The sequence below is a fragment of the Pseudophryne corroboree genome, chromosome 7 (genome assembly GCF_028390025.1).
Source record: "Pseudophryne corroboree isolate aPseCor3 chromosome 7, aPseCor3.hap2, whole genome shotgun sequence".
Taxonomy (NCBI): domain Eukaryota; kingdom Metazoa; phylum Chordata; class Amphibia; order Anura; family Myobatrachidae; genus Pseudophryne; species Pseudophryne corroboree.
The window spans coordinates 179,610,881-179,629,536 of NC_086450.1; the positions used below are offsets into that span (position 1 = coordinate 179,610,881).

The 18,656-nt window shown below is 43.0% G+C and overlaps 1 long non-coding RNA gene across 1 annotated transcript in view; it reads right to left on the reverse strand.

Moving 5' to 3' along the window:
* The window catches only part of LOC134943490 (uncharacterized), a 139,081-nt gene that overhangs the window by 106,715 nt on the left and 13,710 nt on the right, over positions 1-18,656 (reverse strand). The window contains exons 2-5 of the long non-coding RNA XR_010181568.1: positions 17,972-18,116; positions 16,154-16,224; positions 14,837-14,898; positions 351-478 (exon numbers count right to left, since the gene is read on the reverse strand). This is a non-coding gene — a long non-coding RNA (uncharacterized LOC134943490). The remainder of the gene's footprint in view (positions 1-350; positions 479-14,836; positions 14,899-16,153; positions 16,225-17,971; positions 18,117-18,656) is intronic.

Below are 18,656 nucleotides of genomic sequence, written 5' to 3' on the forward strand. Positions count from 1 at the left end.
AGGCAATTGCCTAGTTTGCCTATGCATATGGCCGGCTCTGCATAAGAAGAACATTCTGATAAAACGACCAGTTTATCACTTACACACATCAACTTACACATAGCTTCTCATCAGCCACCCCAAATAATCACAGTCATGCGATCACTATCTTGGTAGAGCTTCTCAGGAGAGAAGATCGACCACATCTTGATGACCCCACTAAACTAAATATGGTCTATTAGTTGAATATAACAGAAGAGATCAGAAAGACAGAGGTAAATATAAAGTATTACAATAAAGTATTACAAACAAATAAAAACTGCAACTTATCACCCATCTGCTATATCTTGCAAAATATAAGTGAATAGTACCGTATATAAAACTGTCCTCAAAGTTTGTTCATATGGTCACGAAGTACGGGAAAGTACGTTAACAGGTCGTGAGTTTCTCCACACCGCCACCACACGATAGTAAGTAACTGAACTATGGTAGAAAATGTCTAAGAAACAAAAGAATAATATACATATCTTGATGAAGCTTCACATAGGAAACCATAAGCCATAAACATGAGCGGACATGAAAATTATTAGCGAGAGAAACTAAGCTTATAAACAATATGGAAACTCATCTTAGCAGAGATTAGAAGTGTATCATAATGCCTAGGCTGATAAAATGAAATTATTCCTGACGTGCGGAGTTCTCCGACAGGTCATGAAGAAAAGTTTCTGCGTCTTGTACTGAGAGGAAATCTTTGATAGAATTATCTTTGTATATGTGCAGTCTTGCGGGGTATAACAACGCAAGCTTTTGATGATCTTGGATCAGTTTGGTGAGAATTCCTTCCTGGCTTTAGTCAATTCCACAGAGTAATCTTGAAAGATCAAAAGGTTGTGTTCATCCCAGGAGATATTACGGTGTTTGCAAGAAGCGCGACATTATGGGGTATATTCAATTGCGGTCGAATACCAGCTGGAATTCGACCGTTTTTGGATTCTACACAGTTCGACCGTCGAATCCCGGCCGCCGGGACTCGAATTCAACATATTCAATTAAAAACGGATTCGACAGTCCCGCTGACGAAAAACGGATCAATTGACGATAGTGTGCGTCCTGGATTCGACATCATGGACGGCAAAAAAGTGTTAAAAAAAAACCCTGAAAAATATTGCGTGGGGTCCCCCCTCCTAAGCATAACCAGCCTCGGGCTCTTTGAGCCGGTCCTGGTTGTGAAAATACAGGGGGGAAAATTACAGGGGTTCCCCCGTATTTTAACAACCAGCACGGGCTCTGCGTCCGGTCCTGGTGCCAAAAATATGGGGGACAAAAGACGTAGGGGTCCCCCGTATTTTTAACACCAGCACCGGGCTCCGCTAGAGAGATAATGCCACAGACGTGGGACACTTTTATACCGGTCCCTGCGGCCGTGGCATTAAATCCCCAACTAGTCACTCCTGGCCGGAGTACCCTGGAGGAGTGGGGACCCCTTAAATCAAGGGGTCCCCCCCTCCAGCCACGCAAGGGCCAGGAGTGAAGCCCGAGGCTGTCCCCCCCCATCCAAGTGCGGCGGATGGGAGGCTGATAGCCAAGTGTAAAAAAAAAGAATATTGTTTTTTGTAGCAGAACTACAGATCCCAGCAAGCCTCCCCCAGAAGTACCAGCATGCGGGGGGGAAACAGGCCTGCTGGCACCTGTAGTTCTACTACAAAAAAATACCCAAATAAAAACAGTACACACACCGTGACAGTACAACTTTATTACATACATGCACACCGACATACACACATACTTACCTATGTTGACACGAGGCTCGATCCCCTTGTCCACGTAGAATCCACGGAGTACCTGTAAATAAAATTATACTCACAACAATCCTGTGTAGATCGGTCCTCTTCAGAGTTTGTAATCCACGTACTTGGAAAAATAAAAAAACGCAAAACACGGACCACGCACTGAAAGGGGTCCCATGTTTACATATGGGACCCCTTTCCCCGACTGCCGGAACCCCCCGTGACTGCTGTCAAAGAGGGTCACTTCAGCCAATCAGGGAGCACCACGTCGTGGCACTCTCCTGATTATCTGTGCGCATCTGAGCTGTCAGGCGGCGCATAGCGCATAGGCGCTCCATTATATTCAATGGTGGGAACTTTTCAGTCAGCGGTTGACCGCGAGTAACCTCACCTGCTGACCGCAAAGTTCCCACCATTGGATACAATGGAGCGCCTATGTGCTAGTGTATCTCGAGTATGCCGCCTGACAGCTCAGACGCACACAGCCAATCAGGAGAGGTGTTGGTGTTAAAAATACGGGGGACCCCTACGTCTTTTGTCCCCCGTATTTTTGGCACCAGGACCGGCCGCAGAGCCCGGTGCTGGTTGTTAAAATACGGGGGAACCCCTGTCATTCCCCCCCCCCCCCCGTATTTTTACAACCAGGACCGAGGCTGGTTATGCTTAGGAGGAGGGACCCCACACATTTTTTTGCAGGATTTTTAACCCATTCCCACCCCTGAAAACATGCTCTGATCTCTCCATATTATTTTAGTCAGTAAAAAAAAAAAATATATTCTTTAAAAAAATATCTTAAATAATACTTGTGGCTCCTAAATAGACAAACCAAGTAGATAATCCCTTCTAATATAAATATATATGCTATTAGCAATCAAAAAAACACCAAAAAAAAGTTTTAATTTTTTTTTATTAGATCACGAGAGCAAAATGAGGCAGACTGAAATTGACGAAATGACTGTCGAAAAGCACTGTTGTCGAATCGACATTCTTCAACTGAATATACTTCTGTCGAAAAAACGCATTTTTATCATTGCAGACATGTCGGGGTATATGCAATTGCGGTCGAATTCCCAAAAATGTCGAAAAACAGGACATTTTCGCCCAAAAAAAATAATTCGACAATGCAATAGAGTACTTTTCGCCAAAAAAACAGCCATTCCCTATTCGACTTTTTGAAATTCGACATTTGTCAAATTCGACATTTCTGCAATGGTACAAATGCGGCATTTCGACAAAAGTATATTCAATTGAAGAATGTAAATTCGACAACAGTGCTTTTAGACAGTAAATTCGTAATTTTTAATCCGCCACACTTTGCTGGCGGAATCTAATAAAAAAATTTAAAAACGTGTTTTTTTTGTGTTTTTTTTATTGGTAATAGCATATCTATTTATATTAGAAGGGATTAGGTATTTGGTTTGTCTATTTAGGAGGCACAAGTATTATTTATATATTTTTAAAAATATTATTATTATTATTCTTTTTTTTTTAATGGAATGGTGTAAAAATCAGGGGAAAAAAATGTGTGGGGTCCCCCCTCCTAAGCATAACCAGCCTCGGGCTCTTTGAGCCGATCCTGGTTGCCAAAATACGGGGGGAAAAATGACAGGGGATCCCCCGTATTTTAACAACCAGCATCGGGCTCTGCGCCTGGTCCTGGTGCAAAAAATACGGGGGACAAAAAGAGTAGGGGCCCCCCATATTTTTTGTACCAGCACTGGGCTCCACTAGCTGGACAGATAATGCCACAGCCGGGGGTCACTTTTATACAGCGCCCTGCGGCCGTGGCATTAAATACCCAACTAGTCACCCCTGACCGGGGTACCCTGGAGGAGTGGGGACCTCTTCAATCAAGGGGTCCCCCCCCAGCCACTCAAGGGCCAGGGGTGAAGCCCGAGGCTGACCCTCCATCCAAGGGCTGCGGATGGGGGGCTGATAGCCATGTGTACAAATGTAAGAATATTGTTTTTTTGCAGAAGAACTACAAGTCCCATCAAGCCTCCCCCGCAAGCCGGTACTTGGAGAACCACAAGTACCAGCATGCAGGGGGAAACGGGCCCGCTGGTACCTGTAGTTCTACTGCAAAAAAAATACCCAAATAAAAACAGGACACAGACACCGTGACAGTATAACTTTATTACATACATGCCGACACACATACTTACCTATGTTGACACGCCGACTCTGGCCTCGTCTCCAATGTCGACGTCCGGGGTACCTGAAAATAAAATTATACTCACCTGATACAGTGTCCAGTTCTTTTATTATAATCCACGTACTTGGCAAAACAAAAAAACGCATTTACCCGAACCAGACCGACTGAAAGGGGTCCCATGTTTACACATGGGACCCCTTTCCCCGAATGCAGAGACCCCCCGTGACTCCTGTCACAGAAGGTCCCTTCTGCCAATCAGGAAGCGCCACTTCGTGGCACTCTCCTGATTGGCTTTGCGCGTCTGAGCTGGCAGACAGCGCATCGCACAGCTCCCTCCATTAGTTTCAATGGTGGGAACTTTGCGGTCAGCGGTGGGGTTACCCGCGGTCAGCCGCTGACCGCGGGTGACCTCACCGCTGACCGCAAAGTTCCCACCATTGAAGATAATGGAGGGGGCTGTGTGATGCGCGTCTGACAGCTCCGACGCGCATACAGCCAATCAGGAGAGTGCCACGAAGTGGCGCTTCCTGATTGGCAGAAGGGACCTTCTGTGACAGGAGTCATGGGGGGTCTCTGCATTCGGGGAAAGGGGTCCCATGTGTAAACATGGGACCCCTTTCAGTCAGTCTGGTTCGGGTAAATGCGTTTTTTTGTTTTGCCAAGTACGTGGATTATAATAAAAGAACTGGACACTGGATCAGGTGAGTATAATTTTATTTTCAGGTACCCCGGACGTCAACATTGGAGATGAGGCCAGAGTCGGCGTGTCAACATAGGTAAGTATGTGTGTCGGCATGTATGTAATAAAGTTATACTTTCACGGTGTCTGTGTCCTGTTTTTATTTGGGTGTTTGTTTTGCAGTAGAACTACAGGTACCAGTGGGCCCGTTTTCCCCCCGCATGCTGGTACTGTGGTTCTCCAAGTACCGGCTTGCGGGGGAGGCTTGCTTGGACTTGTAGTTCTTCTGCAAAAAACAATATTCTAACATTTTTACACATGGCTATCAGCCCCCCATCCGCAGCCCTTGGATGGGGGGGGGGGGGACAGCCTCGGGCTTCACCCCTGGCCCTTGGGTGGCTGGGGGTGGGGGACCCCTTGATTGAAGGGGTCCCCACTCCTCCAGGGTACCCCGGCCAGGGGTGACTAGTTGGATATTTAATGCCACGGCCGCAGGGCACTGTATAAAAGTGACCCCCGGCTGTGGCATTATCTGTCCAGCTAGTGGAGCCCGATGCTGGTGTAAAAAATACGGGGGACCCCTACTCGTTTTGTCCCCCGTATTTTTTGCACCAGCACCAGGCGCAGAGCCCGGTGCTGGTTTTAAAAATACGGGGGATCCCCTGTCAATTTTCCCCCCGCATTTTTAGAACCATTTTTAGAACCAGGACCAGCTCGAAGAGCCCGAGGCTGGTTATGCTTCGGAGGGGGGACCCCACGCCATTCTTTTCAGGGATTTCACCATTCCATCTATAAAAAAAACCCCGGCCAGGGGTGACTAGTTGGGTATTTAATGCCACGGCCGCAGGGCGCTGTATAAATGTGACCCCCGGCTGTGGCATTATCTGTCCAGCTAGTGGAGCCCGGTGCTGGTGTGAAAAATACTGGGGACCCCTACGTCTTTTATCCCCAGTATTTTTGCACCAGGACCGGACGCCCGGTGCTGGATGTTAAAATACGGGGGATCCCCTGTCATTTTTGTTCCCGTATTTTGGCAACCAGGACCGGCTCAAAGAGCCAGAGGCTGGTTATGCTTAGGAGGGGGGACCCCACGCAATTTTTTTGGTTTTTTTTTACCGTTTTATAAACATTTTTAAAAATCGAATCAAAATCAGTCTAATCGCCGTTTTTCGACAGCGGGACTGTCGAATTCGTTTTTTATTGAATATGTCGAATTCCGGCACCCACCTGGCGGAATTCGACGGTCGAATTGTGTCGAATTTAAAAACGGGCGAAAAAGTGCCGCAATTTGCCTGGAATTGCATATACCCTGTCGAATTTTAAAAATGTCGAATTGCAAAAAGTCGAATCTGAAACGGCAGGTTTTTTGACGAAAAGTACTGTATTGCATTGTCGAATCCAATTCGACAGGTTTTTTTTGTCGAAAATGCCCCGTTTCTCGACATTTGCGGCAATTCGACCGCAATTGCATATGGACCTATATGTCTTTGTGAAGATAATTCAAGACTTTAAAAATGATGGCACGGGGTCTGCTGCCCTCTTGTGGTCAAGTCGGATCAAGACGGTGAGCTCTCTCGATATCAGCATATTCACCCTGAACATGTAACAGAGCCGGGAGGGTATCAAGAACAAAAGGCAATAAATCTGTACCTTTTATGGTCTCGGGTAAACCTATAACTCGCAGGTTATTTCTTCTGGATATATTTTCCAGTTCATCTATCTTTTTATGGAGTTGATAGCAGGTTTTAGTATCCATACTCACTGCCTTTTTAAGATTGGAAAAATATCAGCAAAGGATTCCCCCATTCTGTGTTCTGTAGCTGTGAGCCTCGGGGATAGTTGAGACAGTTGTCGGTTAAAATCTGCTGTCTGCTCTTTTAAGAGCGGTCCCATCATCTCCTTTATTGCATTGACCATAGTGGCATATGTAATAGGTGCCTCCAGGAGAGGAAGTGCCAGCATATGTGTAGCAGAAGGCCCTGGTGAAGTGCTCCCCTCTGACGGAGAGTGGGAGAGGGTGGGAGAAGGGGATCTGCCCTGTGATGCCAGCGATGGGGAGGCACAGTGAGGGGTAAGCGGTGGTGAGGTTTGCAGAGCAGGCAGAGACACTCCCGCAGTCGCCGCCATCTTGCCCTCTGCACATCGCTGCTCCGTGTCCTTTTGCTGCTTGCTGCGAGGCATAATGGGGGTCAGGAAATACTCCATATACCAGGAGCTGTCACCGACACTGTTACGACCAAGTGGTCCAATCGCGGGAGGCTAAAAGCTGTGGATAGGGCACAGAGGAGCGTGGGGCTGACAGAGCTCGTCTCCTCAGCTGCCTTCCATGTGGCACCCGGAACCATAAGTCAAAGTGTCCCTTTTTCAATTATACAACATTATATTATAAAAATAGATCAGAGTATCTCATTATATCCATTAACCATTTATACTTACACAATAATGGGCAACAAAATATATTAATACTGATATATAGATAATAGAAAATAGAGAAGTTTCCCTTTTTCACTTATACAAACATTATATTATAAAAATAGAAACAATCATTTTTATTTCAATTGTTTATATACAATCAATGCAAAGTATTTATAACACATTAGATCCTCTAGTATTTCTCACAAAAAGCAAAACTAACCCATTCCAGCATAAATCCCAAATCTATGAGAGGTTATATATATACTAGAGATGAGCGGATTCGGTTTTACTCGGTTCTCAAAACCGAATCTTATTGGCTATCCAAAACACGTGACATCCGTGAGCCAATAAGATGTCGTTTTGAGAACCGAGTAAAACCGAGTAAAACCGAATCCGCTCATCTCTAATATATACAACTCAAAAATATCAATCAATGATGGTAAATTCCTTTATTAGAATCCAGAAATAGTCAAGCATGACTAGATGATATCAATTAGCCAAGGCAACAGGCGTCCCTCTCGGTCAAAATGATGTCATCAATTACCATGCTGATGATTTTCAATATGTCGGAAACTCTTCATACATATTTATTTAAACTAACAGAAAAATTCCAAACTGCAACATGGATTTATCCAAAGCAGATATAGTGATTAGGAGCTGATTGGCTTCTTTATCTCCAGCGACTTTATCTCCAACCAAGGCTTAGTAAATAGACCCCATAGTCTAATGCCTCGTTCAAACCATTAGGGTATAGCGTATCTAGTTTAAAAATCCAAGCTGATTCTCCCATACACAGATAGCGAAACCTGTCGCCACCCCTCTTGTTATTCTTAATCCTTTCTTCTCCTACAATTGATAGAGACTTTGGGTCTTCATTATGTTTCTGTGAAAAGTGCCGTGACACACTATGTGTTTGTAAGCATTTAATGATATTAAGTCTATGTTCTCTGAATCTAGACTTGATATTTCTTGTTGTTCTCCCTACATACTGTAGGAAGCACGAACATTGTAACAGATATACGCAAAAATCTGATTCACAATTAATAAATTGTTTTATTCAATGTTTACTGCCATTTACAGTTGATGTAATATACAAAGCTTTGTTTTTCCTGAATTTGCAGGTGAGACAAATCGGCTTGTTACAACAATAATTCACTTGTGGTCCTGTAGGTAACCATGTATTTTGTGTTTCCCTTGCTACTGGTTTCAGGACACTTGGTGCTATCATATCTCGCAAACTGGTATTTCTCTTGAATGTCACAGAGGGTTTCTCTTTTATACATTTATTTAAAACTTTATCATGTTGCAGGATATCAAAATTACTCATAATTATTCTTTTGATCTCTCTCCATTTTGCATTAAATTTTGAAACAAATCTGATTGTGTCTCTTGTGTCTTTATTTTCTTCTGAAGTACTGTTTGGTATCAGTCCTTGGTGGATATTATCTTGCCCGTTATAGTTTACCCACCTTTTTATCTATTAGGAGTTTAGCCCTAGGGACTGATCTAGCATATTCAAAAGCTTTATCTAACAGGTTTTCTGGATAGCCTCTCATTCTGAAATGTCCTAGCATTTTTTCCACCTGATAGAAAAAGTCTCTTTCATCCGTGCAATTACATCTCAATCTTAAAATTAGATTTTAAGGGATATTCCTAATGCAGGGGCTATAGTGACCACTGGTATAATGTAAATAATTATTTGCTCCTAGTGGTTTGGTATAATTCAAAGAAATAACAAATCCATTATATATCGAGAATGTAACATCCAGAAAGTGAGTTGTATGAAAATAAAAATCATGAGTGAATCATAAAATAATTTATATTAAGATAGTTAACAAATTTAAGTGCTTTGTCTTGTCCTCCTTCCCAAATAATAAAAAGGTCATCTATGAAATGGCCATAGAGGACCAGATTCTCTCTATATGAGCCGCTCCAGATATGAAGCTCCTCAAAGCGGCCCATATAGAGGTTTGCAAAACTTGGCACAAATCTGGTCCCTATGGCCGTTCCACAAGACGCTGTAAATAATAATGATCTTCAAACTAAAAATAATTGTGTGTTAAAATAAATAAGATTGCTTCTTGTACAAAATCACGTAGACCTTGAGTTATATTCAAATCTTTTGAAAGATAACATTCAACTGCATCTAAACCTTTTTGATGCGGTATATTAGTATAGAGGGCTTGTACATCAAGGGTGAGGAAACCCTACCCTTCCCTCCATTCCATTTCATTTGTTTTTTGGAGTATGTGTCTTGTAGCCTTAATATACGCTTTCAAATTTGTGATGTAATTCTGTAAATAAAAATCAACAAAATGTGACAGATTCGATGTGAGTGACCCTATCCCCAAAATAATAGGTCTATCTGGTGGAAAATTCAAATCTTTATGAATTTTTGTAAATGATAAAAATGGGTGTGATGGAGTGTGAAGGAAACAAAAATGTAAACTCATCTTCCAATATTACACCCTCAATTTTGGCAGAGGGTAATATATTCTTTAGTTCAAGCTGATATGCCTTGGTTGGATTGGTATATAAATCAGTCTAATAATTTGAATCATGTAGCTGTCTGTGAGCTTCTGCTACATAATTAGTTCTAGTCTGAATCTCTCCCCCCTCCCCCCCCCCCCCCCCCACCCCACCCTTATCCGCTGGTTTAATAACTGCAGAGAGGTCTTCTTTGAATGACTTAATTGCTTCTCTTTCAGATTTAGTCAAATTCTGCAAGTGATATACTGAAGATTTTCTTCTTTGGTTTCTATCATTTTTTTGACATAAAGATTTAAAGTATTGTAAAGTTTTAGTATAGAAGATGGTTACAGCTGAACTTTTATATTCTAAAGGAAAAAAGTTAGATTTTTTTCCTTAAATTTATCGCAGCTGAAATTGATAGAAACACTATATCGAACAATTTAATTTCTGATCTTGTACTTTCTTCTAATAATTCTTCTAAAGTATGAAGGCTTTCGATATCTGTTTCATCTAAAATAATAGGATTACAAACATCATCAGAGGGTACTCTTTCTAATTTCTTTGTTGCAAAGTCATGTTTTCTACATAGTTCTCTAATGAATTTATTCAGATCCACAAATAATTCAAATATATTGGGTTCTTTTGTAGGGACAAAATTTAGTCCCTTTTTTAAAAGTCTAATCTGATCATTTGTGAGGTTATGTGAAGTCAAATTATGGATTCCCGTTAGTGTCTATTGATACCTTGTTGTTATTTTTTATTTCTCTTCCTTCCTCCTCTCCCTCCTCTTTTTCTCTGTGTCTTTTTGGAGTATGATGGTTCAAAACCTTGTATGGATTTGGGTGGTGTATGTGACTTGCTCTGTGAAAATTCTTAGGGGAATCATCCACATGTTCATTTCTATCTCTTAAATGAGAGTCTTTTATTTTCCATGTATCCCTTTGCTGTTTTCTGGGTGGAGTCTGTTGATAATGAGGTCTCATTTTGGGTGTCTGATTTCTTGTATTGGCTATACTAAAATTAGTATTTTGTGAAAATCTAGTGAGTGTTTCTAATCTTTCATTCTAATGAGGGGTCTCATCCATTTGTCTTTTTCTTTGTTTATTATACGTTCTGGTGTTTTCTGTTCTGTAATCTTCCTGATTTCTCGCCCATTTTCTTTTTTTCATGTATATTAAATCTTTCTCAAATCTTTCTACTCTATTATTGATTTGTTCATCTCTTTCTTTAAAAGTCACTGGCTCTTTAAATTTCAAGAGATCATCTTTAGCTTTTTCTATTTTAGCCACAGTCTTATTCACTTTCTCTTCTCTATAGGTCACTAATAGTTTCATAATGAGAGTGAGCAACCTTCCAATACCTCTTCCCATTTTTTGGGGGGGAAGATCAGGATTATCATTAATAAATAAATAAATGTTTAAATATTCTTAGGCCTCTTGGAATTATTTTGGCCTCAATATATTTTTGTAAGGAAATGCTATCCCACCAGTTCCTTGGCTAATTGATTTCATCTAGTCATGCTTGACCATTTCTGGATTCTAATAAAGGAATTTACCATCATTGATTGATGTTTTTGAGTAGTATATAACCTCTCATAGATTAGGGATTTATGCTGGAATGGGTAATGGGTTGGTTTTGTTTTTTAGTGAGAAATACTAAAGGATCTATCGTCTTATAAATGCTTTGCATTTATTTTATATAAACAATTGGATTAAAAATTATTATTTCAATTTTTATAATATAATGTTTGTATAAGTGAAAAAGGGACACTTCTCTATTTTCTATTATCTATATATCAGTATTAATATTTTTTGTTGGCCATTATTGTGTAAGTATAAATGGTTTATGGATATAATGAGATACTCTGTTTTAGAATTTCTGACTTCAGAGTATCTTTACACGAGGCTCGTTTTTACGTTTTTGTGGTTGCTGTAGCTATCAATGAATATTCATGCTACTATATATAGAAGGGATTTAATTAGTTAACACAGTAGTGTACAATTACCTGAAATGATTCTGATTGATTAACCAACTGGGAGGCTGATCCTTTTATTTGGATAAATATACAGAGACCTAAAGGAAGTTATCTGTCTTGAAAGAGTCTCCCTATTAGGAGACGAAACGCGTTGATGTCACTTTTGCCCTCCAACTGGTTCCATGGAGCTTGGATATTCCGGCATGGTTATACTAAACCACAGAGCAGATCCATCCATTCACGGACACTTGGCAGCTTGCTGCTTGCGTCACGGACTCCCGTCACTGGCCGTCACAAGTAAGACCGGTGCCACCGCCCTGAGAACGGGGGCGCCATACCTCGCAGCAGTCGCACTCATTTGAAACTGCCGTACAGCCCTATATACTCTCCAGGGCTCCTGTCTGCAGCTGCATCTCCGTTTGGTGTGCCATCCTTAAAACGTATTGAGGAGGAGGAGGAGGAGAGTACGTTGCCAGGACGGTTATAATCAAATACAGGCCGGTAAATCAGCTGGGACATCCTTGTGAATTAATAGTGCATGGAAAGGATACATATTGCATATCCATTGGGACCTAAGCAACGGTAACTATTCAAGTTGTTTCCAGTAACACATTAACTGCATGCTATCAAGTTTCATTAATATGTTAAAACTATAATCCTTAATCATCAGAAAAGTACAAAGCACACTGGGACGCCAGTGTTACAGACATGAGTGTTCACTATTATTTCTATTCTTGGAGAAGTGTTCTGAATTTTATCTGAAGAAAACTATTGGAACTGGATCTCCGTTCTTTTATTATGTATTTTACAATATATATTTTTTGTGTATGTTTATTGTTATAATATAAAGTATTTTGATAAAAACGAGCCTTGTTATAATTCATTCAGAACCAACAGCACAGCAAAATACATTTACATAGCAATTAAATTGCAACATTCCAGCGCAGTGTCAAAGAGATTGATACTCTGCAGGGAGAGGGTAAACAGCGGGAGAGAGATACTCTGCAAGCAGATGGGATACAGGGGAAGCAAATCTCTGCAGGGAGAGGGGATAAAGGAAGGAGTAATATTTTGCAGGGATAGCAGACATAGGGGGAGCGATACTCTGCAGGGAGATGGGAGAAAGGGTGTAGAGCAATATTCTGCAGGGAGACGGGGGAGAGCAATACTCTGCAGGGAGTAGGGCTAAAGGAAGGATCGATAGCGATACTTTGCAGGGATAGCGGACACGGGGGAGCAATACTGTGCAGAGAAAGGGGAGAAAGGGGGTAGAACAGTATTCTGCAGGGAGATGGTAAACGGGGAGAGCAATACTCTGCAGGAAGAGTGGGAGAGCGATGCAAGGTGAGGGACACAGGTGAGTGAGTGATACTCTGCAGTGAGAGGGACACCGGGGCAGCATTACTCTGCAGAGAGAAGGGACACAAGAAGAAGCTGTACTCTGGAGGGATAGGAGACAGAGGGGTAAGTCATACTGTACAGGGGACAGGAGAGATTGATATTCTGACAAACAGTGGTAGCTGCTCAATCATTCCTGGAGATAATTATATATCAGGTGCTAAAAAAGGGGATGGGTCACAAACAAACAGAGACAGAGAAGGGGGGTGGGGGGTTGCTTTGTGTCCCCCTGGTATCCCCCCAGCACTGAATCTTTCTGGTAATAGAATTTCAGAGAAATTGGTCACATGCATTTGCAAAGACATGTTAAGCTGCTGGCCTGCGTCAAGGCTTCTCCGATATCAGCAGTCCTAACATTGCATAATGGCAGTGCCCACATAGGGCCATGTGATTTGTCTACAGTAAGGCCTCATGATAAAGGCTCATACTAAGACACATTAAGTGTGTGGACTGACGTCACTATACCAGGCACTCCGCTATACTCTGCCAACACATGGGGGACCAATACTCTGCAGAGAGAGGGGACACAGGGGATAACGATAATCTGAAGCGACTGGAGTGATACTCATACTGTACTCTGAAAGGAGAGGGGACAAATGAAAGGACGATATTCTGCTGGAAGAGTGGACACTGAGGGGAGCAATACTCAGCAGGGAGAGGGGACACAGGTAGGCAGCAATACTCTGCAGAGAGAGGGGACACAGGAGGGAGGAATACTCTGCAAGGAGAGGGGAGGGAGGGGGAGAGCAAGACTGGGGGCCCTGATGAATAATGGGCACACTGCTGCCCAGGCCACCAGCAATCAGTTATTCCTTTGCTCCCCTGCAGACCATTTCGTTCAATGTCATATGAATGGCCCAGTGCAGAGAGCAGGGTGGGCCTCACTGCCTAAGGGACCTGACCCTTACCTTAGGTAGGCAGGTCTGACCTTGTGTGTGCCGGACTGATAGAGGAGTCCTGACACCTATCAGCACTGATGACTACAGATACATACTGCCACTAATTAACAGACAGGGGTGTGTATCAATATACCGGCGGACGGGATCCTGGTCACATAACTACATCCCAACAGACAGCTATACATTTCTTTGATTGACTACTGTATGTGACCTGAAGACAGCTCTCAACTGGGGTAACTGGCACTGTCAGAGTCGGCCTTACTGAGGGCCAAACTGAGGAAAGCACAAGCGATGGGGGCCCCTGTCACAGACAGAGCAGAGGCCACTGTGTTTCTGCCCTAACCAAGGTACATGGCCCCTGTTCTCTGCATCATGCATGACATTGGGCCTCCCTGTCACCCACTGTCTCCCCCTGTCACCCTCTGCCTTCCACTGTCACCCTCTGCCTCCCCTTACCTTCCGTTGTTAACTTCTGTCTCTCCTTGTCACCCACTGTCGTGTGGCATTTTGTAAACTTGGGGCACCTGGGCCCCCCACTCACAAGTTCCGCCACTGGGGAGAGCGATACTCTGCAGGGAGAGGGGACATGAGAGAGAGCAATACTCTGCTGGGAGAGGGGACACAGGGGATAGAGCGATACTGTGCTGGGAGAGGGGACTGAGGTGAGCAATTCTCTGCAGGGAGAGGGGACACAGGAGTGAGCAATACTCTGCAGTGAGAGGGGACACAGGGGAAACAATACTGTGCAGAGAGAGGGGATACAGGAAGGAGGGATACTCTGCATCTTAAATGTAAAAATGCTTTTCTATTATTTTTTTTTTTACCTGGCTACAGTTGTAGTTCCAGGTAAAAGGCATGATAGTACTGCAGCAGAATTTATAACTAATACTGTACATAATAATTGCCATCCTTTTCCATTAAGTATGCAACAGCCCTTTAAGACCTCACAGACATTGTGAAGATATTGGTATAAAATCATTAACACCACAGATAAAAAATAAAAAAAATAAAAAAAAGAGGGGGGGGGGGCTTTATGAATCAGCTTTTCCTCTAAATATTAATTCAGTCTTTACTTACTTTGCTGGAGATTATCTATAGATCTCTTGCAGGCAGTGGTTGCTTGTAGTAACTGCAGCAGTCTGAGGAAGAGCAGAGGACACTGGGCTATGGTGGTCATTCCGAGTTGATCGCTCGTGCTGATTTTCGCAGCGCAGCGATCAAGTGAAAAAACAGCAATTCTGCGCATGCGCTTAGTACTTTCACACAAAACTTTGTAGTTTTACCCAAGCTCGTGCGATGTTTTTTCATCGCTCGAGTGATCGTAGTGTGATTGACAGGAAGTGGGTGTTTCTGGGCGGCAACTCAGCGTTTTCAGGGAGTGTGCTAAAAAACGCAGGCGTGCCAGGTAAAAACGCAGGAGTGGGTGGAGAAACGGGGGAGTGGCTGGCCAAACGCTGGGCGTGTGTGTGACGTCAAACCAGGAGGAACTAAACGGACTGAGGTGATCGCAGTCTAGGAGTAGGTCCGGAGCTACTCAGAAACTGCAGGGAATTATTTAGTAGCAGTTCTGCTAACCTTTCGTCCGCAATTCTGCTAAGCTAAGATACACTCCCAGGGGGCGGCGGCCTAGCGTTTGCAATGCTGCTAAAAGCAGCTAGCGAGCGAACAACTCGGAATGAGGGCCTATATGCACAATATGAATGGCTCTGTGATGTAATGCTGCACATTGTGACATCAGAAGCAGGTCACATGACCAGCCTAGCAGCTAAGAAGCTCAACTGCCAAATGTTATTATGGGATGGCTTGCCATAATTTTAGTTGAAGTCTACTTACTACCATAAGTAATTAACAAGTTAAGAATTTAAAAACACAAAAAAGTCATAGAATGGCAGGCAGTATGGGCAGAAGAGTTATTTTTCGTCATACATGAAGACAACACTGATTCTACACCTAAAGCTGGCCATACGCTTATAAATTATCTTTCCAACCAGCCATCTAGTTGGTAATCTGATAAGGGGGGTAATTACAAGTTGATCGCAGCAGGAAATTTTTTAGCAGTTGGGCAAAACCATGTGCACTGCAGGGGGGTCAGATATAACATTTGCAGAGAGAGACATGGTTTTGCCCAACTGCTAACAAAGTTCCTGCTGCGATCAACTCAGAATTACCCCCAAGGTATGGTAGCAAAGAAAAATGGACGATTTACTCCAAAACACTGGAAAATGGACAAAAACGTCAGTTCATACAAATTGGACAAGTCAAATGGATCGAAAGAACTTGTCTGACTGACTGTTATCTGGTATTATGGGGGTGGAAGGATTATTGGGGGTGGAAGGATTATTATGGGGGTGGAAGGATTATTGTCTTTTAGATGTGCAGCCATCTTAACTCTACCTTTCTGCTTACAGCAATTTCTCATTTCCATATGATTCAGGTTATTGTTCTTGCCTCATTATGTCCTAAACCTAGAAACAAAAGCAAGGACAATACCATTGGTCGGATTTAGATGGAGCTATTAGAATTTATTTTAGCAAAACAAAATGGCAAGAATAAAAGGTGAATCAGCCTTAAAGGCATGTAACGTGTTATAACAGGAGTACGCAATGTGTGACTCGAACTGCTGTGGAATTACAAATCCCATCATGCCCTGTCACAGTTCTGCTATTAGGGTATGCTAAAACCGTGGCAGGACATGCTGGGATGTGTAGTTCCACAGCAGATGGAGGGACACATGTTGAAAACCCCTGCACTGCTAGGGCAGGTATTATAAAATGGGTAATCCTGCTTTCAGGAAACTGGTTTTACCAATTTGCGGCCCTCCAGCTACTGTAGAACTACAAATCTTAGCCTGCCCTGCCACAGTTTTGCTATTATGGAACGCTGAAACTGTGGCATGTTGAATAGAGGTATGCTATGGCTCCATAACAGGCAGAAAAAGAATCACTGATCACTGAAGAAGTTGGAAGAGCTGCAGTATGGTCCTCTGAAAACTAATTTATTAAACATCACCGTCCCAACATTCACACTCCCAATTCAGACCTGATCGCAGCATCAAAATTGTTCTCTAATTGCCAAAACCATGTGCACTGCAGGGGGGAGGGGTCAGATATAATATGTGCAGAGAGAGTTAGATTTGGGTGGGGTGTGTTCAAACTGAACTCTAAATTCATACTTGCCTACTCTCCGGTAAGCTGCAGTAGGCTCCCGATTTTTGGGGTAGCCCAACGCACTCCCGGAAGAGGAGGCAGGACTCCTGCATCCTGCTCGCACCCTAGTGATGCGGGTAGGATGAAAAGACTATCTCCCATATTCGCGGGTCCGTGGGGTGGGGAAGGGGTTAAAATGATGCAAATCGTGTAATTTTAGACCCGCCCCCTTCCCGCGGACCCACGAATCGCTGCGTTTTCTGGTGGGGGGAGGGGGACTTGATGATGTCCCAGCCCGCCCCCGAAGTCTCCTGCAGCGTCTCCTCTCCAGGCTTCTCCTGCAAGTATGTCTAAATTGCAGTGTAAAAATAAAGCAGCCAGTATTTACCCTGCACAGAAATAAAATAACTCACCCAAATGTAATTCTCTCTGCATATGTTATATCTGCTCCACCTGCAGTGCACATGGTTTTGCCCATTAGAGAACAATTTTGCTGCTGCGATCAGGTCTGAATTAGGCCCTTAGGGTGTGTACACACGGTGAGATCCTTCCTATGCCCGATTTATACTTGCGATTTCCCCTGAACTCCCCAGAGCCCAGATAGCACAGATTTTGACTAACTTTTCTTGAGATATGGACTATGTGTGCTTACGATTTTGGCTTATGTGAGTTTTTGGCTTATGTGAGATGTCATTGACATGTGAGATGAACTAGATAGTACACCGATCTAGCAGGGATTGACTTGCCTGCACAGTCTATCTTTTCTTGCGATGCCGACCTGGCGGGACCGCGCATCGGGATCGCAAGGTGACTTTCACCTTGCAATCTGCATTAACTTTTCTTGAGATTTTGACTATATAGTCAAAATCTCAAGAAAATTTCTCACCGTGTGTACACACCTTTAGTGTAGTAATACTTTTACTACAGGAGTGAGGGCAACACTAACTTTGTCAATTATTCAAGAATGTAGCTACTGTATGGGGCCCACCTTAAACAAAGTACAGATTTGATCTGTCCATTACATATGTTGCCATAGAGAAGGGAGAGGAAACCCGAGATTATTTACCTGCTAATATGGTTCCTTGTCTCTACCATGACAGTATGCTGTTCTCCATATTGATTACTAAAATATTATGCCAAAAGACACAGGTGTGGTCCTGTATACCCTCCAGGTGTGTTTTCTTTCATGTTCCAGGAGAGATGTATCAAACCTTGAATAAAAAAACTAGATTCAGAATTTTGACTGTGCAGCCAAGGAAACTCTAACAGTGACGGACTGGCGCATCAATGGCCCACTGGGGCAATGCGATGGTAGGGTCCAATGCTTAAGGGTGGGGCCAGCCTCCAGATGGGGTGTGGCCAGTCAACACAGAGGCTACGCTAACCATTAAAGAATGTTTGGTTTGGCTCCCTTTATGGATAAATTGCATGCATGATAATTTACCAGATTAATGCACTGCAGAAAATCCACCATAGTACTGTGCAGTATAATCATTGGGGACTTTAATTATCTGGACATAAATTGGGCCAGCGAATTATGTAATACAGCTAGGGGTAAAAGGTTCTTAAATATGCTAAAGGATAATTACTTGTCACAAATAGTTGAGGAACCAACCAGATTAGGGACTATACTGGACCTGGTACTAACTAACAATGTGGAGAAAATATCGAATACTGCAGTAGGCGAGACCTTGGGTAACAGTGATCATAATATGATCACATTCGACATTAGCGTTCAAAAGCAGCACTCT